The 5784-nt window shown below is 48.2% G+C and overlaps 1 pseudogene; it reads left to right on the plus strand.

Annotated features, from left to right (window-relative positions):
* Positions 1 to 258: 258 nt before the first annotated feature.
* LOC143803685 (piwi-like protein 1 pseudogene) lies at positions 259 to 4219 on the plus strand (annotated as a pseudogene).
* Positions 4220 to 5784: the final 1565 nt, after the last annotated feature.

A 5784-nucleotide genomic window follows, 5' to 3' on the forward strand; every position in this document is an offset into this window, starting at 1 on the left:
AGGAGTGGGTCTCCTAGAATTGTAATGCCCATACACGAAGTGCATGGGCTGACAAACATTTCCCCATGGGGGTTACAGTTTAAAAAAAATATTTTGGGATATCATAGACACCCTAGTCCAAAAATTGAATGGCTGTAGCTGCATACAACATGTTCACCATGGTGATCTAGTGGTGGAGAATGAGGAAACATTGATGAAGGCCTCATTAAAAACTAGGCACAATACACACTAGTGCGTGGTTTGTGGATGAAGTAAAAGATGAGCGGACGAGCAAGATCCCGGGCCCGCGGCCGAGCTCGTGTGCAAGAGCAGGCCCCACAAAGACCATCTGGACAGGTGCAGCAGCCCCAAGGACCTCAGCAGCCAGCGCCTGATCCTTTGCTCATCAGAAGAGGGCACCAGAGAGGTCCACCGCCAGCGGCAGCAGAGAGACCATCGCCCGAGTTTCTGCAGGTGTCAGCCGGACTTGCAGAAGTGTCTATTGGGGAATGAGGCAGCCATAGGCGTGACTTCCATGACATCAGGGTGAACACCCGGCAGACTATTGAATGCATCCCAAAATCGAAAGCTGGTGCCTCTGGAACCAAGATTGCTCTTGTGACCAACCACATCAAGCTTGTGTCCCGACCACAGTGGGCCCTGTACCAGTATCACGTTGACTTCAACCCCGCCATGGAGTCCAAGCGTTTGTGATATGGCCTCCTGTACCAGCATGAAAAAACCATCGGGAAGGTGCGGGCGTTTGATGGAACCATAGTGTTTTTACCAAAAAGACTGAATAAGGTCGCCGAGGTGTTCAGCCAAACTCGAAATGGAGATAACAATCACCCTGACCAACGAGCTTCCACGGACCTCGCCCACCTGTTTCCATTTCTATAAAATCATTTTCCGAAGACTTCTGAAGATAATGGATATAAAGATAATGAAGATTATGAAGATATGCAGATAGGATGCAAATATTACAACCCAAGTGACGCCACCGAAGTCAGAGCCCACCGACTTACCATCTGCCTGGGGTTTTCCACCTCCATCCTCCAGTACGAGTCCAGCATCATATTGAGCATTGATGTCAGCCATAGTCCTCAGGAACGAGACTGTGTGGCCCTCAGAGGTTCCAGGGCGCCTGCTGCAAGGAGCTGATCAGACAGATCATCCTCACCAAGTACAACACTAAAACCTAACGTATAGACGAGATCGCCTAGAACATGACTACAGTGTCCACCTTCAAGAAGGCAAACAGAAGCGAGATCAGCTTTGTGGACTACTATAAGAACCAATACAATGAACAAGTGAAAGACATGAGCCAGCCGCTAATCGCAAACATCCCCCGGAGGTCCAAGCCGGGAGCCACAGACGGAGCCATCGTACTGGTGCCAGAGTTATGTAACCTAACAGGTCTGACCGAGAGAATGAGAAATGACTTCAACATCATGAAAGACCTGGCCGTTCACACCCGCTTACCACCAGAACAGAGAGAGCAGCAAGTTGGGAAGTTCATGAACTACATACACAGGGATGAGAGCGTTCAGAAAGAGCTACAGTGGGGCAAAAAAGTATTTAGTCAGTCAGCAATAGTGCAAGTTCCACCACTTAAAAAGATGAGAGGCGTCTGTAATTTACATCATAGGTAGACCTCAACTATGGGAGACAAACTGAGAAAAAAAAATCCAGAAAATCACATTGTCTGTTTTTTAATCATTTTATTTGCATTTTATGGTGGAAAATAAGTATTTGGTCAGAAACAAAATTTCATCTCAATACTTTGTAATCTATCCTTTGTTGGCAATGACAGAGGTCAAACGTTTTCTGTAAGTCTTCACAAGGTTGCCACACACTGTTGTTGGTATGTTGGCCCATTCCTCCATGCAGATCTCCTCTAGAGCAGTGATGTTTTTGGCTTTTCGCTTGGCAACACGGACTTTCAACTCCCTCCAAAGGTTTTCTATAGGGTTGAGATCTGGAGACTGGCTAGGCCACTCCAGGGCCTTGAAATGCTTCTTACGAAGCCACTCCTTCGTTGCCCTGGCGGTGTGCTTTGGATCATTGTCATGTTGAAAGACCCAGCCACGTTTCATCTTCAATGCCCTTGCTGATGGAAGGAGGTTTGCACTCAAAATCTCACGAAACATGGCCCCATTCATTCTTTCATGTACCCGGATCAGTCGTCCTGGCCCCTTTGCAGAGAAACAGCCCCAAAGCATGGTGTTTCCACCACCATGCTTTACAGTAGGTATGGTGTTTGATGGATGCAACTCAGTATTCTTTTTCCTCCAAACACGACAAGTTGTGTTTCTACCAAACAGTTCCAGTTTGGTTTCATCAGACCATAGGACATTCTCCCAAAACTCCTCTGGATCATCCAAATGCTCTCTAGCAAACTTCAGACGGGCCTGGACATGTACTGGCTTAAGCAGTGGGACACGTCTGGCACTGCAGGATCTGAGTCCATGGTGGCGTAGTGTGTTACTTATGGTAGGCCTTGTTACATTGGTCCCAGCTCTCTGCAGTTCATTCACTAGGTCCCCCCGCATGGTTCTGGGGTTTTTGCTCACCGTTCTTGTGATCATTCTGACCCCACGGGGTGGGATTTTGCGTGGAGCCCCAGATCGAGGGAGATTATCAGTGGTCTTGAATGTCTTCCATTTTCTAATTATTGCTCCCACTGTTGATTTCTTCACTCCAAGCTGGTTGGCTATTGCAGATTCAGTCTTCCCATCCTGGTGCAGGGCTACAATTTTGTTTCTGGTGTCCTTTGACAGCTCTTTGGTCTTCACCATAGTGGAGTTTGGAGTCAGACTGTTTGAGGGTGTGCACAGGTGTCTTTTTATACTGATAACAAGTTTAAACAGGTGCCATTACTACAGGTAATGAGTGGAGGAAAGAGGAGACTCTTAAAGAAGAAGTTACAGGTCTGTGAGAGCCAGAAATCTTGATTGTTTGTTTCTGACCAAATACTTATTTTCCACCATAAAATGCAAATAAAATGATAAAAAAACAGACAATGTGATTTTCTGGATTTTTTTTTCTCAGTTTGTCTCCCATAGTTGAGGTCTACCTATGATGTAAATTACAGACGCCTCTCATCTTTTTAAGTGGTGGAACTTGCACTATTGCTGACTGACTAAATACTTTTTTGCCCCACTGTACGTGACTGGGGGCTGAATTTCGATACCGAACTCCTACAGTTCAAAGGGAGAATCGCACCTCCAGAAAAAAATCCTGCAAAAAGACAAATCTGCTGAATATAATCCACAGTTTGCTGATTGGTTGCGAGAGCTGAGGGGTCCCGTCATGATAAGCTCCTGAGATATGAATATTTTGCTACTCTTTTACATCCAGAGAAATTAGGGTGGTGAACGCTCTTCTGCAGAACATGTTCAAGATCACACAGCAAATGCGCATCAAGATGAACGGGGCCATGTTGGTTGAAGTCGAGGACACGGTGGGAGGATATTTACAGGCATTCCAGCAGAACATTACGGACCACACCAAGATGGTCATCTGTATCCTGTCCAGCATTAATAAGATGAAGTACGACGCCATCAAGAAGCACCTGTGCATGGACTTCCCCATCCCCAGTCAGTGCGTCATTGCCAAGACCTTGAACAAACCCCAGGCTGTCCTCTCTGTCTGCACCAAAATCGCCTTACAGATGAACTACAAGTTAGGAGAAGAGCTGTGGACCGTGAAGATGTCGCTGGAAAAAATGATAATCATTGGGATTGATTGCTACCACAACACCCTGCAGAGGAGATCTATTGCTGGCTTTGTCGTGAGCACGAATAAGCAAATGACTCGCTAGTTTTTACAATGCGTCATAAAGGATCAGAGACAAGAGATTGTCGATGTCCTGAAAGTTTGTATGCGAGCGGCGCTGCACACGTGGAGAAAGACTAACGTAGGCCTGCTGCACCGCATCATCATTTACAGAGACGGAGTAGGCGAGGGGGAGCTCAAAACGTTAGTGAACTACGAGATCCCACAGTTCATGGACTGCATCAAGTCTGCTAAACAGGATTACAGCCCAAGATTAACCGTGGTGGTGAAGAAAAGAATAAATGCCAGATTCTTTGCCAATATGGGCGACCGACTCCAGAATCCACCACCGGGAACAATAGTTGATAGTGCAGTCACCAGACCTGAATGGTATGACTTCTTCATCATCAGCCAGTCTGTTGCCACTTGGCTGAGGCAGTGCTGCAGTGCTTCCAGCTCCTGACTGATGTGTTCATTTAACAGACGGAGGCTGAAGAGGAGGAGGAGGAAGAGGAGAAGAAGATGCAGGAGCTGTAGACTGTGGGTGCAACCCTGATTGATATAGGGCCCGCAATCATCAGCGGGGGGAGGATGTGGTCCATCCCAAGGTCTGACTGGGTCCCGGCTTCCACTATGTTAACCCAGTGTGCCATCAGTGAGATGTACCGTCCCTGCCCACAAGCACTTGTCCACTTATCCGTCGTTAGGCGGACTTTCCCAGTAACAGCATTGTTGAGGGCACAGTTAATGTTGTGGGACACATGCTGGTGTAATGCCGGTACGGCACACCAGGAGAAATAGTGGTGACTGGGGACCGAGTACCTTGGGACGGCCGCTGCCATCAGGTTGCAGAAAGCTTCAGTCTCAATGAGCCTAAAAGGCAACATTTCGAGCGCAAGCAGAAGAGAAGGTTAGAATTTAGTACTGTGGGGCGTTGGCTGGGTATTTCCGCTTGCATTCCAATTACTGGGTTATAGACAACTGAAGGCTGTGCTGGGACAAGGACGTGGATGGGCTTGATGATGGTGCTGCTTAACTGTGGGCAACAACAGGTGCAGGGCTAGAGGCATCTTCACATGCACGGTGGACTGGGGATTGGCCTCTAAGCAAAACAGTGGAAGAAGCCATAGTGTCACCTGCAGTGTTCCTGGAGCCTGTGGTTCTGCCCACAAAGTCGGGTGCTTTGCTGCCATGTGCCTGATCATGCTGGTGGTGGTCAGGCTGGTAGTTTTGCTACCCCTGCTGATGCGGGCATGGTAGGTGCTGCAAATGGCCTGTTTGGGGTTATCGTCAGAGTCTTTAAAAAATAACCAGACTCGAGAAGATCTAACAGTTGGAATAGCACCTTCCCTAATGTTGGTGTTACTGGGAATGGATGCACGCCTTCTGTCTGTGGCCACCACACTGCTTCTTCCTGCCTGTTGGGGTGATATGCCTCCTTCCCCATGTGTGCTGCTGTCCTCGTTCTGCATGTCCTCGCTCTGCATGTCCTCTTGCCAGGTTGGGTCAGTCACTGTCATCCACCACCTCGTCTTCCACATCCGCACTCAGCTCCTGCTCCTGACTTTCAGGCAATTGTCTCTCATCATTGTCCACCTCTTTTGACACTATCCCATCATCGCCTTCGTGTGACCATGGCTGTTCAAAGCTTTGGGCATCGCTACATGCGACATCATCTGGCCCCACTTCAAGTTGACTGGCCGAGAGTCGGAATTTTTAGATGCAAAACTGAACAGCTCTTTGGAGTGTCCAAGTGTGGGATCAGTTGTCTCAGGGCACTTGGCATGGTGGGAGGAAGGAGCATCAGGGTGAGGAATATCTGGTCCACACTCATGGCTACTCAGACTTGACCATGTAGAAGACGTGGTGATGGTGGTGGTGGTGCTGGCTAAGTGACTGGAAGCATTATCCGCTATCCAACCAACAACTGTTTCACACTGCTCTGGCTTCAATAGTGGTGTGCTGCGGTCCCCTAGAAACTGGGACTGGAAGGTCGAGCGAGAAGTTGTGGGTCTTTGTTGTGCCCCA

This window comes from Ranitomeya variabilis, chromosome 2 (assembly GCF_051348905.1).
Source record: "Ranitomeya variabilis isolate aRanVar5 chromosome 2, aRanVar5.hap1, whole genome shotgun sequence".
Lineage (NCBI taxonomy): Eukaryota > Metazoa > Chordata > Amphibia > Anura > Dendrobatidae > Ranitomeya > Ranitomeya variabilis.